The sequence below is a fragment of the Lepidochelys kempii genome, chromosome 4 (genome assembly GCF_965140285.1).
Source record: "Lepidochelys kempii isolate rLepKem1 chromosome 4, rLepKem1.hap1, whole genome shotgun sequence".
NCBI lineage: Eukaryota > Metazoa > Chordata > Testudines > Cheloniidae > Lepidochelys > Lepidochelys kempii.
The window spans coordinates 53,357,503-53,377,840 of record NC_136383.1 but is presented as its reverse complement, the minus strand read 5'-3'; the positions used below and the strand labels follow the sequence as shown (position 1 = coordinate 53,377,840).

The 20,338-nt window shown below is 39.1% G+C and overlaps 1 protein-coding gene across 2 annotated transcripts in view; it reads left to right on the top strand.

Annotated features, from left to right (window-relative positions):
• Window positions 1–19,556, top strand: part of ANAPC10 (anaphase promoting complex subunit 10) — a 301,742-nt gene extending 282,186 nt beyond the window's left edge. The window contains exons 6-9 of one of the 2 annotated variants that reach the window (XR_013635694.1): window positions 7,379–7,541; window positions 11,864–11,939; window positions 15,830–15,954; window positions 19,373–19,556. The gene's annotated coding sequence lies outside the window, so the exon portion shown is untranslated. The remainder of the gene's footprint in view (window positions 1–7,378; window positions 7,542–11,863; window positions 11,940–15,829; window positions 15,955–19,372) is intronic. The other variant, XR_012158579.2, reaches the window with a different exon arrangement.
• Window positions 19,557–20,338: the final 782 nt, after the last annotated feature.

Genomic DNA, 20,338 nt, shown 5'->3' with positions numbered 1-20,338 from the left:
TGCTGAAATAAGTTTATTTTCTACATTACTTTAATTGGTTGGGAGGTAAATGTAATGATCAAAGAACTATTTCATATGTATTACTATAATCATAGAATCTAGAGAGAGAAAAAACTAGTACTTTAGATCATCTAGTCTGTCTCCCTGCCAGTGCAGGATTGTTTCCTGTAGTATATTTTCTAGTGCTTTGTGCTGTCTAGTCAAGTTTTATACACCTCTAACAGTCATGGATAGTGTAATCCTTATTTGCCATTACACTTGAATAAAATAACGTGAATTGAAGAATAGGTCCACAGCCAGCCGGCATCCTGTGCTTCTTCGAAAAAAATCCAGATGAATCTTTAGTACAGTTATCAAACATCATCCACCTATAGCTAATAAACAATTTTATTTATTAAACAATAACTTTACCCTGCCTAATCTCCTCTTTCCACACAACAGGAGCTGATGGGCCCAAGACACCACAATCCATCTCCCATCAGCATGGGCCTCAGTATCCCAAAGCTATTACTTAGAAGCATAGAAATCTCAGTCTACAAATTGTATCTGCTGCTACAAATAAGGATCTCCAAGACAGTCTGCAAGAGCCTTACTAAAAATAACACATCTTTCAGGCTCTCAAAAACCCACATTTAACTCCCCGAAAATCAGATGTCATTCAAACCCTATATATATAAAACTCTTCGTTCCTTCCATCACTTCCCCTTACCTCCACAGTTCTGACACAAATCCCAGCTTTGATAACCTTGGCAGTCAGTTTCATATAGTTATTACACTTCATGTGAAATGATTCTGCCTACATTTCCTGATTATTTTTAGTTACTATTTTTTAGATTGTTCTGTGCCTCCTCCTTTCCTTCCCCACTCACCGTTCTCTTTGTTCTAAATAGTTTCTCATTCCTAGTCCTTTGGATAGAGCCAGTGGATTGGGAGTCTGGAGGCCTGGGGTGAAATCCTGGCTCTGTTGAAGTCAATGGGAGTTTTGCTATTGATTTCAGTGGAACAGAATTTCCCCCATGGGTTCTATTCCTTTCTCTGCCACTGACTTGGTGTGTGACTTGTGGTAAGACACTTTACCTCTCTGCCTTACTTTCCCCATCTGTAAAATGTGCATAAAAGCACTTTTAATTAATAGATTTCAAAGTAGTATAAATAGATAAGCATAATTTTTTCTCTCATATTTTTATAATTTTGAGTGATTCTATTTGATTACCTTGAAGTTTTCTCTTCACCTCTATCCAAATAAATTCCATGGGCCAAATTCTACCCTCAGGTACACGCAAGTGATACACTTTGAAGTCCCTGGGAGCTGCCAACATGCCTTTCCTCATAAGAAATAATCTCAAAAGCTGAATTTATCCTGGTTACCCCGTTACGATGTTCAATAATAGTCTTTCTGTGGAAAAATGAGCACAACTGAGCATGAGGTCTAACCAGTGCCCCATAAAGCAATAATATCACATCTTTTGGTGTGTATTCCGTTTCCATTAAAAATATATATAGCGTTTAGCAGGAACAGAACAGAATACGTCTTAGCAAACATCAAGAAAAGCAATGAGAACAATATATCCATGTACACATTTACAGTACCTCATTGAGTGATGACAGTAATGACCTGCCAGTTTTAATAGATTTATGCAAGACACTGCAAGGCACAGGTTATCAAAAAGTAAGTAGTAGAAAAAACATATGACAGCATATAAGTTACCTTGTTCATGCCTTTTTAGTATGCTGGTTGCCTTTAAAATGGCAGATAGATACTGGACTAATGGCAATAATTCATGTACCCTTTTCCTGTACAGAGTGCACAGCAGCACAACTGCTCTATTCACTGTGTACTCATTTATTTTAAAATGTGCCTTCTGTTTATTTTCTTAAGCCCTCTACACAGGGCCATGGTGTTCCTCATTATGATCTCTGCATCTCCAATTTTGGTAAAAATAATTGATCTGATTTTTGTTGTTTTCATACAGAGAATCTCCCATATTTTTCCTTACTTTATTCACCTACTTTGTTTTCTGCCTCCTCTCTGTCTGTTCTGTTTTTGTCCTGTGCCTCTTCCATTCACAGTCACTCTTTCTGCTATCTATATTTTATCTGTTTCCCATTGTCTTTCATCTTCCTTCCTTCTCCCTCCTTATTGCTAACCCCTTCATTCCATCCTCAATTGCCCATTCACCTTTTGCTATCTGATGTACCTCTCACACTTCTGCACCCCAATATGCTTCACTCTGTTTTCTTTCCTCTTTGTCTCTGTTCACTTACTTCTTACTGCTCACATCAATTTGTTTCCTTTCCCCCTCCCCTCACCTTTGTATCTCACACTGGATGTCCTAGTGATGACTGATGAAGACAGAAAGGAGGTAAAGATGACGACAGGTGAAGGACAATGTCTGGAGTTAAGATAAATGCTGACTTTGTAGTTAATATTTTTGCAAGAAAAAATAATGGAAGAATCAAACAGAAAAAAATCATACAATTATTTAAGATTATTGAATCCTATGACTGAAAAGTTATAGCCCTGGAATTAATGAAGGATGTGTTATAAAAGGACTGTTTTACAGTTTGCTTAAAAATAGGTACTACGTAAGTAATTCAGAAACAAAAATAAAACCAAAATAAAGCTGCAGTGGTTCAGGATGCTGGCAATGTACACCAAGAAAGAAATGCCTCTGGAGGATGTGGAGAGGCTAGTGAAGGAGATGAATAGAAAAATAAGACCAGGAATGTATGCAATCACAACTAAAATATGAAAAGATGGTGAATCAGAGGTAGTAAAAAACCTGCATCAAGTAATTAGTGCAGGTTGAAAAACAGAGAAAGTACCACAAGACTGAGAACAAGCAGAAATTATTCTGTTACACATGGTGGAAAAAACAAGAGGAATGGAAAATGCCAGGAGCACCAGTTTACTGAGTGTACTAGACACACAGTATTCATTAGAGCCATTTTAAGCAGGACATAAGGCTATTTGGATAAGGCAATGGAATGTGGAGAAGCCAGAATGATTCTGAAGAGGATATGGAGTATGCTGATTAAATTTACCCTAGTATGAATGGCAGAAAGTGCTCAAAGACAGGAATTCACTTGTGTCATGCTTCCTAAAATTTAGTCAAGCATGTGGCATATCTACTGTACAGTGGAGTTTCTTCCATTTTGTAAGTTTGGCCACTTCTGATGGTATCCCCCCGTAGTGGCTAGATTTTTGCCCCCCATACTCATGCTTTTGGTGGAGTAACTTATTCTCAAGAGTTGTTCCACTGCCTGCTCAGAAAGCATGAGTACAGGGGGCAAAATCTAGCCACTAACAGGGGATACCCTAACTTAGTACAAATGTACAAAATGTAACAGACTTTTAAAATCACTAACTCTGGGAGTGAAGGACTACTCAGCATGAGTAAGGATGGTACAAAAAACTTTCAGAATGGAATACATTGTCTAGGTGTGTATTTATTTAATGGTTGCCATCATGAATGCATACACTTCACTGTCTGTCAAAGATTTCAACCATCTTCATATCCATTTTCAGAGTAAGAGCCGTGTTAGTCTGTATTCGCAAAAAGAAAAGGAGGACTTGTGGCACCTTAGAGACTAACCCATTTATTTGAGCATAAGCTTTCGTGAGCTACAGCTCACTTCATCGGATGCTGCACGAAAGCTTATGCTCAAATAAATTGGTTAGTCTCTAAGGTGCCACAAGTACTCCTTTTCTTTTTTCATGTCCAGTATTATTTCACTGTCTGGGACTTATTTTTCCCACTGATAATCCCATAGTAATATCAATGCATTTGTATTTCTCTGTGATTTCCCCCCAGTATTTTAAACAGTTTAACTATGTAACCTTTGTGGCAGGGAACACTGCTTATCAATGTTTAAAAGGCACATTCTAAGCTCAATGTTTTACAATGGTGTACATTAATAATTACGATAGGAGATGGTAGCCTCATGGGATCAGCTAGAAATATGGCTCACATGCCTAAAATCTAACAATTTTCAATGGATGAAAGTGAAAGAAATATTCTCTTAATTAAAACATAAAGTAAATATGCAAATTTGCACAGAAAATAAAACTTAACAACAAAAGTAGTAGAAAGGAGGAGACTACAAAGTGCTATAGACTAGATCTATTATGGAACTCCCACCAATGTCAGTGCGAGTTGCGCATATGAATCTAGGGTAGATATGACCCTAAGAAGCAGTTTCTTCATGGCTTTGTGCAATTGTCTTGAGCAGGAGGACAACACAATAGTTTACCTTAAATATTGGGGGGGAAATACCTTAAATGTTGGGAGTGGGGAACCCTAAATATTTTACTAGAGGGACACTTTATCTTGAAAAAAGTTGTTATATTAAAGTAGCATAATTTTTAAAAAGTGTATAGTTTGCTTTCATAAAAGTTTAAAAACCAATAATACAGAGTAAGAACAGACAGGTACAACTGCACCTCGAGTAGCTGAAGGTGTTTCAACCGCCACCCTTATTACTCAAAATATATACATTGTATTGGTTTCTGCTATAAATATATATATATGACATATATCTGATATAAAAATATAAAATGATATATATCAGAAACCAATACAATGTATATATATATACACACATTGTATTGATTTCTATTATAACTGCACACTTTGTCATGTACTTAAGCCCCTTCGTTTTCAGTTTGAACTGATTTTTACTGAAAAATTCTCAGGTTTTACAAAAAGTATTATTCATTTTTTTACTGATTTCCACCCTACTTTTATATCATTCAACTATATAAAAAATAACTTAGTATTTTTAAATGCAAAACACAGCTCCTGTTGGCTTCATTTGCTCAGCACTTCTGTAAATCAGAATCTGGGTGTTTGAAATAGGATGTCCAGAAGAAGAGGAACACACAGTTAGTGACCACCTATGAAAAGTGTGGTTTAAATGATTTATCCAGCATCACACAGGAAATTTCTGGCAGAGGCAGTGATAGAATGCAATTCTCCAGACCAGCATTCAACTGCCTTAACCATGAGACCATAATTTCTCTCCCTGCAGTCCCCTGCCTCAGTTGCTCCACACCTTTCAGCTTCTACAACAAATGAGGCAGGGGTCTGAAAGCCAGCATCTTCATTCACTACATAAGCCTCATTAATTCCCTGAACACTGTCCTTCCTGTGCTCTGAATAAGGCAGAGGTCCTGTGGAAAAAGAATTTGTGATAATGTAAATGAGTGCAAGGGGAATATATTAATATTGTATGAGTAACCTTAATTCTGGCATTTCCTAAATTTGAGTGCTTGACTTTGCAACCTAAATCACATTTTTATATAGTTTTTAAAATGTAACTTCTTAGATTTTATAAAAGATAAACTTAAAAAAATGGATCATAGATCTAGTCCCTATGCTAGAACCATATTGACCCCTGCACGGTTACAATAGTGCTGATTTCAGAGTAACAGCCGTGTTAGTCTGTATCCGCAAAAAGAAAAGGAGGACTTGTGGCACCTTAGAGACTAACCAATTTATTTGAGCATAAGCTTTCGTGAGGGTATGCATCCGATGAAGTGAGCTGTAGCTCACGAAAGCTCATGCTCAAATAAATTGGTTAGTCTCTAAGGTGCCACAAGTCCTCCTTTTCTTTTTGCGGATAGTGCTGATATTACTTGAGTTAATGGAGTAGCTGGTAGTGGTAGTACGCTGTTATTTTTTATGTGAGCTGGCTCACTATATGGGCAAGAGACATGCAAGAGCTTTAAAATTGGGTTTCCTCGGGAATCTTAGATTCATAGATTCATCGATTTCAAGGCCAGAAAGGACCATTGTGATCATGTTGTCTGACCTGCTGTATAACACAGGCCATAGAACTCCCCCAAAATAATTCCCAGAACAGATCTTTTAGGGGAAAAAAATCTAATCTTGATTTAAAAATTGCCAGTGATGGAAAATCCATCATGAATCTTGGTAAATTGTTCCAGTGGTTAATTACCCCCACTTTAAAGTGTTTATGTCTTATTTCTAGTCTGAATTTGTTTAGCTTCAATTTCCAGCCATTGAATCCTGATACACCTTTCTCTGCTAGATTGAAGAGCCCATTGCACGGCTGTTCCTCTGAAACCTGTTAAATATTTGTTTCCCATGTTTTCTGTAGACTGTAATCAAGTCACCTCTTAACCTTCTCTTTGTTAAGATAAATAGATTGATCACAGTGACCTGCTCTCTTCATTATTTACCATTTCCCCAATTGTTGTATAATCTTCAAACGTTATCACTGAGAATTTTATGTTTTTCTTGAGCTCATTAATAAAAACGTGAAATAGTGTAGGGCTGAGAACTGATGCCTGCAAGACCCTACAGGAAACAAACCCTTTGATGATGATTCCACATTTACAATTATATTTTGAGACCTATCAGTTAGTCAGTTTTTAACCCATTTAATGTGTGCCTTGTTAGTTTTATATCGTTCTAGGTTTTTAAATCAAAAATGTCATGTGGTACCAAGTCAAATGCCTCACAGAAGTCTAAGTATATTAAGTCAATGCTATTAGCTTTATCAACCAGATTTGTAATCTGGGTTTTATCCCAGGTTCTGGAAGGATGTTGGCTGTACTGTTTATAGACTCATCTAACTCTTTCCACCTCCTCCCCCACTCTGCAGCTGTCCTCTAGTATATCTTACCTACTGCCCCTTCTGTTCCTATTTTACCTGCTTCTATTCCCCATAACCTGTTCTTAACCCCCTCTTCTCCTATCACCCCCTCCATCTGCCCCTATCTCTTCATCCCTCTGTATTCAAGACAAAATGCTTCCTCCTTTTCCACCAAGGTGCCAGCATGAAGAACATTGACAACACAGGAAAACCAGTTGCCTGCTCTGTTCCATTGCCCAGTGCCCGAACAGCAATTGCAGGCAGACAGCAATCTCTGAAGCACATCTCTGAAGTCCGTTCTCCAAAGCATGAAAGTACAAGGAAATGAAATGAAATGAAATGAAAGTTTTTCAATCAAACAGCTGTAAGAATTTTTTAACATTGGCAAAATAACATATTTCTCCCCAAGCTCATTCTCAGAAACAACTGAACTAGTTTTTTGAAGGTTAAAAGAAAAGAAAAAGACAAAAAATTCAGCCCGTGGCATATAGCTGACATGAAAAATTTCAATAAGAATTTAAAATTTTGCAAAGTTATATGAAACTAAAACAAGGTCTTACAGTGGAAAGTGTTAGACAATAATTAACTATAGGCATTGCTACCAGCTTTGTATATAATAGACCATAATATGTATCGATGTATGCATAACATGTACAGAGTTATTCATATACATGTTTTGATATATATATATTAATTACCTTTTTGATATACATATTAATTACCTTTTCTTCCTTTCTTCTTTCCTTTTGCACCCCAGATGTCAGTTTTCTCCAGATGCACCAGATATCAATAAGTATGTCCATTTCAGTGCGGCCCGTTGGTTGGAATTTTTACAGAAATATGGATAAAATCATAAAATGAAAGAGTTTAATCACATACACCTCTAGAATGATTCTACAAACAGTTTAAGTAAGATTCAAGTAAGTAAGATTCAAGTAAGTAATTTAAGTAAGTAAGATTCACTCACCTAACACTAGATTTAGAATTGCAGAATGTTGCAATTTTACCCATTTGATTGGAATTTGGAGAGAGATTTCTGGAAAAATTTTGTTGCGCAGTTATTGATTTATCAGAAACTATACATGAAACAAAGATTTTCGGCCAAATCCTCAGCTGGTGTGAACAAGCATACCTTCAGTGGAGCAGTGCTAATTTACACCATCTGGGGAACTGTGCTGTTGCCTCCATTTTAAGGTAACAGAATGAACTAAGGTGGAATTATTTACCCAGTGTTCAATAAACAACTACAAATGAGCTCCATGGGCTCAAGTAGTGTCCTCTAGAACTCTTCAGCAGATTCACAACATGACTGGCTTCCAGTTGCAAATAGTTCATTAGTTCTTGAGGGTGAAGGCCTTTCTTTGCCCAAGGCAGCCATGTGGCATTTAAATGGCTAATCCCTCCCATGGCTGGAGCCAAAATCCCTGTCCATCCTGAAAGCCATATGTGGTAACTGGAGTTATTGAGGGATGACCTTAAGAGAGACAATATTTGGAGAGAGCAGAGGAGCAGATTCTTGTCCATCTGGTTGACGCCCGGGAAGACTGAATAGATCACGAGGCCCTTTATCATCTCCTGGCTGAGGTCTCTGAAACTGAGCTGTCATTCAGGTAGAGAAGATGGTGCCAATAAACTTCAGTGCATCCAGCTTCCCTGCCTGAACTTCCCTCTTCATGGTGAAATGACAGAACTGTTAGTCTGTTCCTCTCTTTCTCCACACGGGACCCATGGAATGATTACTGTAGCCCTTAAAGTTATAAAGGATGGGCCAGGGATATTATTTACATTAGTTCCTTGTCCACCCTTCAGCATCTCAGTAGCTCCTGGCCACGGTATGAGCCTGCATCTCTTTCTTACCTCCATGCAAGCAGGGCTCAATTGTTTATTATCTCCCGTTGCTTGGACTGTTTCTTTCCTTTCTCTCTAGTTTCCCCCAATCCTAGCTCTATAGACTCCAGGATTATTCAGCTCAATGTGTAACTGGTGTAGGCAGTCATATGAGAGTTAAGTGCCCATTGCTACCATGTAAACTGATTCACAGTTTGTTGCCCTTTTAGTTTGGATAATGAGGTACCTCCCTTTGTTCAGGTCTTAAAAGAAGTGAATCATTTTAATTTGTCTATTACTAGTAAGTTTAATTTTTCCTTTATTTGATCTTTGGTGTTTTTAGGAAATTAAATACAATTAAATTTAAGAAAAAATAATAGCTGGATGGAATTAAAAGCAGATTCTTATGATTAGTAGTAGTAGCAATCTGTGAACTACTGATGTATATGTTTAATATCTCCCTTGAGACTGGGGAAGTTCCTCAAATGTTGAAACTGGCTTAAATAATTTAAATTCATAAAGGTGGTGAAAACTCCTTGGCTAATAATGTTAGACTGACTTCTTTGCTTCCAATTTAATCAAAAATTCTTGAAATACTTCTTAACTTATGTTGACTTATGTGAATGTCTTATTCTACTGAATGGTTGGCATCCTTTACAATGTGGCCTTAGAACAAATCAAGCTAATATTCTCATGTTGCTTAAAATAAAAGTGACTTTTATCAAGCAAGTGATCATGTTGTTTGACCTGTACTATGTTTGCAGTTGTGTACAGAGCATGCAAAATATCTGACCACTTTAAGTAATTTCTAAAATTAAAGGGTGTGAGTTTTGTTTTAACTTCACATAGCTGCAGTGTCTTGAATCCTATTTATTAAAATGTCTCCTGTTCACTTCAACAAATCATTTTAAATCTAACAGTTATGAGTAGGATTCATTTTATCTCCTTTGTTGTCTGGTTTTGGAAGCCATGTAGACAAATACTTGTAGACTATTACCTAATAAATATTCCAATGTATTGATAATTATAGATAGCCTAAACAGATGGTGATACTAGTTTAATGCTGTCTTTAGAAATAAGAAATTGAATTTTAAGAGCATTAAAACTGTAAAGTAGTGTGTGTAGTATATTTCTTCAGTGAAGCTTTCATCTCCTTTTGCCTGTATTTCCTTTCTTTATAGTCTTCAAATTTCTAGCTTTCTAGACTTTACTATGTGTAGAATGTTGCTACCTTCCTTTTTACACAAAGAAATAAATGCAACCACACCATACCACTCTTAAACAACTCCAATGGCCTTCATTGGTTTCAGGATGTCAGTATTGCCATGCTTGTTAAGATTCTCCTTGGATCTTGCCTCATCCAATACTTTAAGATTGTTGACTCTCCTTATAACCTCCTTTGATGTGTTGTTATTTATCATGTGTGTTATCTTAGCGCCTAAGAGCCCCAACCATGGACCAGGACCCCATTGTGCTAGGCAGTAGTCAGGTCTTTTTGTCCCTTCATACAATCTTGCCTCTGCTATCACACATACCTTTTACTACTAAACTATTATTGGAAACAGATTTCTAGTATCTTTTTAGCGGAGGTTTGGAAACAGCAGAAAATGTTTTTCTTCCTTCTTTACAGAGCACCTCTTGCTGTTCCACTGCTGATATTAATACAGCCTTGCAAAGCATTTTGGGATACATTTTGTTTGGAGCTGCTATAAAAATGAAGCAATATGGTATTGTGTTTTTACAGTTCATGGAGAAATGAATAGGTAAACCGCAATGTGGATTTTAACAGGAACGAGGCATTACATAATAAATATTAAGATCGTAGAGCAAAGTGGTACGCAGTAAATATAACACTGATGAGACTAATCCCAGTACATAGTCCAAGTAACTGGACTGTACACTGTGGATTTACAAAGGGAAAAGGTAATCCATTTCAAAGGCTTCCGGATCTGAATAGCAGAAGATTCACTCTGTAGCCACTATTGAGGCCTAGGGGGTATAGAAGTCCCTACTTCGGCACGTTTCCTTCACTGGTAAGATACTACCAGCTCTATCTACTCCAACTTCCAAGCTCCTCTGTGAGCTATAATGAAAGCTGCATGAATTATTCATATCTTTTTTTAAACTAATATAATCCTGCTTGTATTTCAAATTATCCAGGAGCACACTTGATATTACCTGCTCAGTTTGTTATTCACAATTATTTTGGGGTTATAAAAATATATTTCAGCCTATGGATTTTGCATTATTAACTCCTGTGACTATTACTTTTTTCTGTTCATTGTTCACTATTTGCCCTGTTTGATATTATTTCTGCTTCATGATTCGCGAACTCCAAAATCCACAAAGAGATTTCTCTTGTCACTTTGTCACAGCACTTTCTCTTTCCATGCACGTTCATAGGAATAAAAATTCTCTGTTATGAGCATTGGACGAAAGAGGTCAGGAATCCTGTGAAAGGGAATTTATTTTTATTTCTACGAATACTGTTTTCTCATGGTCTCTGATGTGGCTGGGACTCAGGGTGTCCCCAAGAATCAGAGCTCCATGGTGTTTCAGGTTCTGTGGATCTGCCTGTGTGGTATCCTTGCACATCTGTCACAGGAGTAGTTTGGGCCTGTCTTCTCTCTTCTTGCTCAAGTGCTGCTGAAGCAGAGGGGAAAAGATTGCAGGGACTCTATGGAGTGTGTATATTCCATGCACTACGTTGCATACTTAGAGATAGATATAGCATGGAGTTGTCTTTGCAGTAGAAGCTGAGGTCATGGAATGGGCATGCTCAGCAAGGGCTGAACATTTTAACTAGCAAAGCTGACCTGAATATTAAGGTGGGTTGCAAAACAATTTTTTTCTGCTTCCCCTGAAATTTAACCCTTTTTTGTCTATGATATACCAGCACTTTGCACAGGGCTAACCTAAAGATTTTGGTCTTGAGGTGATTTTTTGGGGATATATTTAGAAATTAATAGAATCATTTGATTTACTCTCTCATTTTTGATGTCAGTTTATGTTGGGTGACCTATAGGTTACATCCAGCTTTGAGCTGGATATTCTTGCTGATTGCAATAATTGATTTGCATCAGTTTACTTTTTCAAGGCTACCTTTGAAGGATCAGGGCTAGAAGACAATGCTCTTAAATGAGAGACAAGATTCGCCTTTATAGGGCTTAAAGGCTCATTCTTTTAACAAAGGGCTCATATGAGCCTGAGAGCCCCTCTAGACATTAACTCCTCTGTGACTTTCAGCAGTTCATGTTACATCTGCCTCAATTTTTCCATCTATAAAATGGTGATATTATTATTTACTTATAAACTGCTTTGGACATGAAAGATATTCAAATAGTGGCTACCCTTTTATGGATGCTTTCACATATTTAGACATTCACTGACCTCTTTTGTGCGTGTAAACATGCAGGTGCAAGAACAGAGGGCCAGTGAAGATGCGGCTGGAGATTAGTGTTTAAAAAAAGAAAAAAGGCAAGCCACAGCATGCAAGTATTAAGTGTCATCTTATTTTACTATTTCAAACAGATATATGTATCGTTCTCTTAAATGATAATTTTGTGCTCAAATTTTATCACATATTCTTCTTAGCAACAAGTCTAGGGTTACCATACGTCCGTATTTTCCTGGACATGTCCGGCTTTTTGGTTCTTAAATCGCCGTCCGGGAGGAATTTTTAAATATCTAAAAACGTCCAGGATTTTGCCATTATTATTTCTCCCCAAAGAGAGTGAATGTTGATCATTCGAGAAAGAAAGTGAATGTTGATCACTCGAGAGAGTGCCCGCTTTTCCCCCCAGCTCCCAGCGCTTGCGCCGCAAAACCGCTGTTTCATGCAGTTGGGAGAGAGGGGGGAGAACGCGGTGTGCTCAGGGGAGGAGGCGGGGCTGGGGTGGGGATTTGGGGAAGGGGTCCAATGGGGTAGGGAGGGGGCAGAGTTGGGACGGGGACTTTGGGGAAGGGGTGGAGTTGGGGCGGGGCTGGGGGATAAAGGAGGGTGCGAGCAAATACGCCCCTTCCCCCCACCCCCGCTGTGGAGTGCCCTCTTTTTTTAGTGTTCAAATATGGTAACCCTAAACAAGTCTGTCAGGAGCACATTTTGTTCAAATTTGTAATGTAATTGCTGGACTAAACATTGCTCATGAGTTTCTTCAGATACGTAGCCAATAAGAAACTCTTTGCCTATGTGATCTTTTCAACTGTCTTAGAGACCCAAATGAAAAATTTTTTATATATCCCTATTCTGCTATTTTTTAATTTCTGACAAATACAGGACAATATGGGCAATTTCCCCCATCTAATACCTATTTTAAGAACAATTTAATAATTATTCATTATTTGAAATAGTCTTTACTTTATTGAACTGTTTGTAAATAACCAGGATGAAAGAACACAGCTGAATGAAAACTGCTTCTACAAAATTTGAGAGACTGTATCATCGTGTGGAGCAGCATGTGTGCTCATTGAAATAAAAACTGTGTCACACAGTGGTTTTGACTGAGCTATTACTACAGGGGAAAAGCCAGCTTTTATATCTTATCTGTTGACCCCCTCTCTCACACACACACACACATGCCCACTAGTAGGATGCTGAAAAAAGAATTGTCAATCAATGTGATCTTCTAAGGATGGCAGGCAAATTCATCTCCACAAAAAGTAATAGGTATCAATGTAATCAAAGCTGACAGTAGACAAACTATACTATGCATAAGAACTAAAATTCAGCTAATTTTTGGTTTGGGTTGGAGTGCTTAATTTTTTTTAAGCCTGCAAACAGTTCAGCTCAATCTCTCTCAGCCATTCTCTGCCAAGAGAATGCATGACCCTTTGCTTCAAAACATAGAACTTTAGCATATGCTGTTTACAGTTGTTACTTTCACCATAACAACACTCAAGGGAGCGAAGATTCCCCCTGTATACGTTTCAGAAGTATTGAGGTCTTCTGCAACTTCACCCTTTTAAGTAGTTTCTGATAATCCTAGTGTGAAATTACAGAAACAGCAGACCCTGAATCAAGCTCCATTTTAAATCTTATCCCTTCTACTTGCAAAGGAATCCAAACAATACCTCAGTTGTCTTCTAAATTAAACAGCTGTAGAGATGCTACAGCATTCTCCATGGATTCCATGTTGCCTTCTGTAAACTAATGAATCTGAAATTCTCTGGTTTTGCCCTTGTAAGGTGGTAGTTGTGCTTCTTGCACTGACCTGCACATCTTCTACATGTGCTCCAATTTCTTGCAGTTTCTACAGGACTTGACTTTGAGCCAACAGTCATTAGCATTATGAAACTGTTTGCCACCATAAAAGCAAACAACCTTTGAGGTTTTTTCATGTTGTCCTTTTTGCTTGACCCCCCAGTTTATTTGTTGCATATATCTGATGCTGTTGCAACTCTCTGGCATCTTTAATAGCAATTTCAAGGGTCAAATCAGCATCAGTCAATATCTGTTTTGGGATTATTTCATTTTACATACCACACACTAACTGGTCCCTTACTACATCATTTAAACTCTCTCCATACTGGCTATGCTTTGTTAAATTCCTTAATGCAGCCACACTTTCAAGAACTGCTGCATTTTCTTTTTGATTCTGTCTGTAAAAGTGGAAAGCTCTGCAATCTCACCAGGGGCTTTGGGGTTAGTTGTTTCTGTAGAACTTCCATTGTCTCAGCAAGTATTTTGTCTGCTGGTTTAACAGAAGCTGGTAAACTGAAGTGCAAATTATAGATTTTGAGCCCCAATATACTCAGTAAAACTGATATTATTAGGTTTTATATCATCACTTTTTCTGTTCACTGATATCATTAGCTTTTATATATTGTCTCTTGATATAGGTGGTCCAGTCCTTGATTGAGCTATCAAACAAGTCTGTTTTCCCAAGGAGCAAGATATTTTTAACCTCCTTTTGATTTCTATTAGTAGTTTATGCACAATGCCAGTCCTGCAGGTTGCAGTTTTAGTTTCGCTTTCTTTAGACCTCTGCAGTCTATCCCACTGTATTCCTGGCTTAGGATCCCATCATCCTTGCCAACTGTTGAATCCTTGCTCTCCACATAACATTAAGAATATGGCAAAACTGCACTGGCATAGTTGGATTCCAGACAACTCTGTTTATTAGGTATATAAAAATATACATAGCTACTTATGTATAAGCTGCTCTGGCAGGGTTCTGATGGCTCTGCCAACAGAAGACAGGGAGGTTCACTAGGTCTCCCAAACGATTTAAAGGAGTATTACCTAATTCCTAGACACTGCAGGAAAGAGAGAGAATGGTCTCATGGATAGGCAATTGAATGCTGCCCTGGATAATTGGATTCTATTACTGCCTCTGCCACACAGTTCCTGTGTGTGATGCTAGGCAAGTCCCTTAAATCAGACTTTTCACAGGTGGTTGCTAATTGTGTGTTCCTCAGTATCTGGTGTCTGACTTTAAACCAGAAGTGCTGAGCACTCACAACTGCAATTGAAATCAGTGGGAACTGTGCTTTGCAATGGTGCCTGAACTGCTCCCCTGCCACCAAGTGCAGCTCCTGCTGGTGTTGCTCTGTGCCTACCCGAGGCTTTCAGTTTGGGGGTGAGGTAATGCTGCTGTGAAGCACAGCCCCTGCCAATGACACTCCGCCTCTGCCTGAGGCTTGAAGTATGGGGAAAGCGACACTGTTGCCTGCCCACTAAACTACAGCCATGTTAAAAAGTGGGGAGGCATCGCTTCCTGGCGCCCCCAGTTCTGGCAGTTGTGGCCCCCCATCACTTCTACAAAGGTTCTGGTGCCCTTAGCACTTTGTACTTTTATATATGAAAGTATATCTCTATTTTAGGCAGCGTGTGTTTGGTCCAAGAAGTCTTTGGGAGGGGAAAAAAGGAAGACAAACACTCATTGCACGAACAGTGTTCTTTAGGGGTTTTGGAAAATGGTGTCGAAGAGAAGGGAACTAACAACTTCTTAATCTATTTAGCATATTGTGACACACTTAGCCCCGATGACTCAAAGAGGTTCACAGTAGTCTTTAACTTTGTTTGAGAAAACTCACTTTATTTTTCCAACAGAGATCTGCAATAACAATTGAGGTGCAGGGCATTTACTTGAGATTAATGACTGGTTAAGAGGAGTGGATGTCCCAAGGCTCAGCCAGGGGCCATTAACCACAGCCGGCCATTAATCCCCAGGAAATGCTCTACGCTGAGGTCATTTTGCTATTATAAGATGAAAATGAAAAAAGACATAGGCATGTGGATTTTTTTTCTTTTATCAGCAAAGTAGTTTCTATTGGTATGAATAGGGCATTCCTAGAGAATTACTGCCCTGTACTTTAGCCAATCACATTGCTTGAATCATCTTTCACATTCCATTCATTTTGTAATCTCTTATATTTACAGAATTCTTCATTTTCTCAGTGAGGCCAAAGTACTTCATCTGTCTTAAGCAAAAAAATAAATAAAGACAAGAAGTGTGGATAGTGAGAAAGTAATATAAACCTTGTAAAACTATTGATAAACAACAGGTAAGAGTATCTGAAACATCTGAAAATTACAAAAAGAGTGATAGAAAAATAATATGCATCATTATGTGTTAGGAGATTTTGTTAACAAATATATATTACAATAATGACAATTAGTTTTGAAATGTTAACTGAATAGGAGCAATACAGTTGGAGAAAAGCAAATTTGGTTATGGTTTTCAAAGATCATGTAAATGCAGTTATGAAGTTGTTTTCATAAGACTAGTAAAATAGTGGTACAAATATTAGGTTTACAGAATGTGTACAGTAAGTACCAGGGATTTATAAAGGTCAAAGTTTTCTAGACAAACTATTGCATTTTTTGGTAGAATTATAACATAAGTGGATGAAGGGAACACTGAAAATGAAGTATAGTATAGATTTTAATAAAACCTTTGAGAATAGTGCCTCATGAATACTTACTCTTAAAATTAGTTCACACTGATATTAATTTAATTCACATATGGTTCTAAATTATGATGTACTGCATACACTAGAGAGGACAGGGAAAAATTAAAAGGGAACTATTAGGATTATAAATATGAGCAGAAAATAAACAGTGGAGTCCCACCGGGGAGAGGGGAGAGGGTGTCCAGAAGTTATAGAAGAGACATCATGTCATAGAATAGGGGGTAATAGTCCCTGTGAATGGGCCTAATCCAATTATCTTTGAAGTAAATGGAAAAACTCCCAGTCGATTCAGTGGGAGGTAAAATGGCCTTATTTGACTCTAATGTGATTCGAGTTGAGTGAACAGTTCATATGAAACTAATATTTGACAGATTTTGACCTTTTTTCTTGAAATATCCATAAACAAGTTGCATTTATTCATTTACATTTGAAATTATTAAATTAAAATCTTTCATAAATTTAATTTACTGCATGGCTTTCCATTTAAAAATTGAAATAGAAAATTAAACCTTTTATATGGCTGTTATTGGTGACATAAATCACACAGTTTTGTTTATGTTTTGTGGTTGGATGAGTGTTGTAATTCTTTTAAATACAAATTTCTGATGCAAATACTCGTGAAAAGAAAATTTTCAATTTGCTTTCCATTTCTATTCAAGTTTAAAAATAATTTTCCTTGGTCGTTTATGCTGGCAAAACTCAGTGAAACAAATGTTTGAAGAAAGCAAATGCAACACAACTACTGTAACAATTCATTCATTTATTATGGTTGCCAACTTTCTAATTGCACAAAACCGAACATCCTGGCCCCACCCCTTCCCTGAGGCCCCACCCTGCCCTGTCACTTCTCTGAGGCCCCCCCCCACTCACTCTGTCCCCCCTCCCTCTGTTGCTCCACCCACACTCACTCACTTATTTTCACCAGGCTGGGGCAGGGAGCTGGAGTGTGAGATGGGGTGAGGCTCCTGCTGCGGATGCCGGCTTCAGGGTAGGGCCAGAAATGAGGGGTTCAGGTTGTGGGAGGGGGCTCCTGGCTGGGGCAGGGAATGGGGGCATGGGAGTTTGAGGGCTCTGGCTGGGTTTCTGGGCTCTGGGGTGGGGCTGGGTATGAGGAGTTTGGAGTGCAGGAATCCAGGCTGGGGCCAAGGGATTCAGAGTGCGGGCAGGGGTTGTGGTGTGGGAGGGAGTGCAGGGTGCAGGCTGTGGGAGGGAGTTTGGGTGTGGGAGGGGATTCCGAGCTGGGGCAGGGGATTGGGATGCAGTAGAAGGTGCGGGATGCAGGCTCCGAGAGAGAGTTTGGGTGCAGGAGGGGGCTTAGGGCAGGGGATTGGGGCACGGGAGGGGGTTTGGAGTGTGGGCTCAGGGCGGTGCTTACTTTGGGCTTACCTCAGAAGTGGCAACATGTCCCTTGGGTCCCAGGCAGAGGTGCGGCCAGGTGGCTCTGCGTGCTGATTCCGTCTGCAGGCATTGTCCCCGCAGCACCCATTGGCTGCAGTTCGGGGTGGGACAACCCTATCATTTATGAATATGAATGCATCTTCATGGGGGGGAGGAATTGCAGATTTCACTTACTTAGTGTGATATCACTTGGATTATTGTATTTATTTGTGGGCACCAAATTACCAGAAGGATTAGAGAGTTCAGAGAAGAGCCACAGAAATGATTTAAAAGATAAGACTGAAATTTGTCCAGTAGGGCTGGGTGAATAGGTGGATCTCTTGGCAAACCTTCTTGACAAAACTCATCTGATAGAATGTTCATGTCAAGCAAACTCAAAGTGAATACATTTTAAACTTCGAACAAATATTCACAGAAACTTTTTTGTAGTACTTTATAATTTGGGTAAGTAACAATTAGATGGGGAGAAGCAACATGAAAACAGGCACTCAGTGCTACAGGGATGGGTACATTATAAAGATCCGAATACTATACTAATACTACAAAATAACTAAATATAATAAAATATATGAAGGGTGAATACACCAATGAGAAAATGAATTATGTAGTGTGGTACAAGAGATTATAATCAGGAGTAACAAGATGAAATTTTAAAAGGAAACATTTAGGCTGAATATCAGGAAAAACTTCCCAAGTTTTAGATCTAGTAGACTACAGACTAATCTCACAGGGTTCTATTTGTCCTCCTACCACATCAAGACTTGATTCAACAGCTATGCTAATGAGTCATTTTAACTCTGTAAAGTTACATGTGAGGGCCTGTCTACATGATGAGATATTGTGTACTACGGAGGGTGAGGGGGGCGGGGATGATTTCTAAAATGCACTAATGTGTTGAGTATTAATTGGCCTGTGTAGGCCCTGCTGGTGTGCACTAAATGTTCCTGATTGTACTTTAGCATATTACATTAATGTGCACTAGTGAACAGTTAGTGTGCACTAGTAGGGTCTACACAGACCAGTTAATGTGCAACACGTTAGTGCTGTTTGGAAATCACTCTCCTGTACTGTGCATTACCCCACTGTGTAGACAAGTCCTAAATATTAACAGGATCAGGCCATTTTACTCAGGATCCTGAGTATTCTGCAGTCCTGTGCCTGCAGATTTTGCTGCAAAATTCACTTCTTCCTGCGGACTTGTTCTCCAGAATTTCTGGTTTAATTTTTAAAGATTGTTCCTAGCCCTTATGGTTGCAGCAGAAACCTTGAAAATGGGACCTCAGTGGAACCAATGCAATTATAGTTACCCGAGTCTGCAGAGAGCATGAAACACAGTAACTCTGAGAGGTGTGAAGTGCCCAACCATCTCAGACATGGTTCCATGGCCTCCATGATTCCACAGTTATAATATTTGGCATTTTCCCAAGATGCCATGGGATTCAGCATTTTTGCCATGGAATTTGCCACTTTGCTGAAACCATGCACCTGTCCTCCTATTTTCTATCTCCCCTCACTGCTGGGAACTGCCTGCAGCTGCATCTTGCTGTCTAGTTTCCTCACATGGTAGAGTTTAAAGGTATTTATAGTGCATGGTCTCTGTCCTGTACCACAGAGCCAGGCAGCAGGGATCAGGGAACCAGAGCTGGGGTCCAGCTTTCAGCCAAAGAACAGAGGAGCCGGAAGTGTAAACTGTCTGACTGGGGAACAGAGCAGCTGCTGAGGCCTGGGGAGCAGAGAAGATAAGTCACAGAAGCCCACTATGAGCTCCTCCTTTCCTGGCACATATGGAGAAATATCGTTCCAAACTGAACCTCATTGGCAGTATTGTGGGAGCTGAGGCAGAGTGAGTAGAGCATAGCAGAGCATAGCAAAAAGAAAACCTATCCTCAGAAATCATCAATTTTAGAAATAAGCACTGATGAATTTTACATCAGTGAGTATCTTCAGCTCTGAATCATAATGGTATGTGGGAGCGAGTGTGGGTGTTGGGGGGAATGGGAATGAATGGTGATAGAATAAATTAGTGTTGCCACAGAGCTGGGGGGCTGTAGTCCCAGTATTTGGATCAACTGTGCTGAGGAATACTATTTATGCTGTATAGTCACTTAGGGCTGTGGGGTTCTGGAGTTGCTGGTGACTAACTACTGCTGCAGTTACTTGGATATAAAATTTAGGACCAGTAGATACCATTTTACAAATATAATTATTCAATTCACTATTGAGAACAACTATTCCACATTCCACATTAGTACCAGTGGATTGACTCTCCTGTGCCAAAACTCAACTTGGATCAAGAGTCAGGGGACCTCAAATAGTCAGCTCTGGCTTCTTGATTCGTAGGTTGGCCCTGATGAGATTTAGCAGCTCTAATTTCTGTCACTGATGCCAGAGTTCCTAATGGACCTTACATCATGGAGCATAAGCTAACTCTGCCTTGCACACTGTCTGTCTCTTGTCCACCCTGATGCATCCCCTGTGTTAATAGTTTGAGGGGGCAGCAGGCACAGGGCCCAGAGTCAACACAGGAGCAGATAGCTCCTCTCCTGGGGTTCTTTCCTGGCCAGTTGTGCTCAGTTTC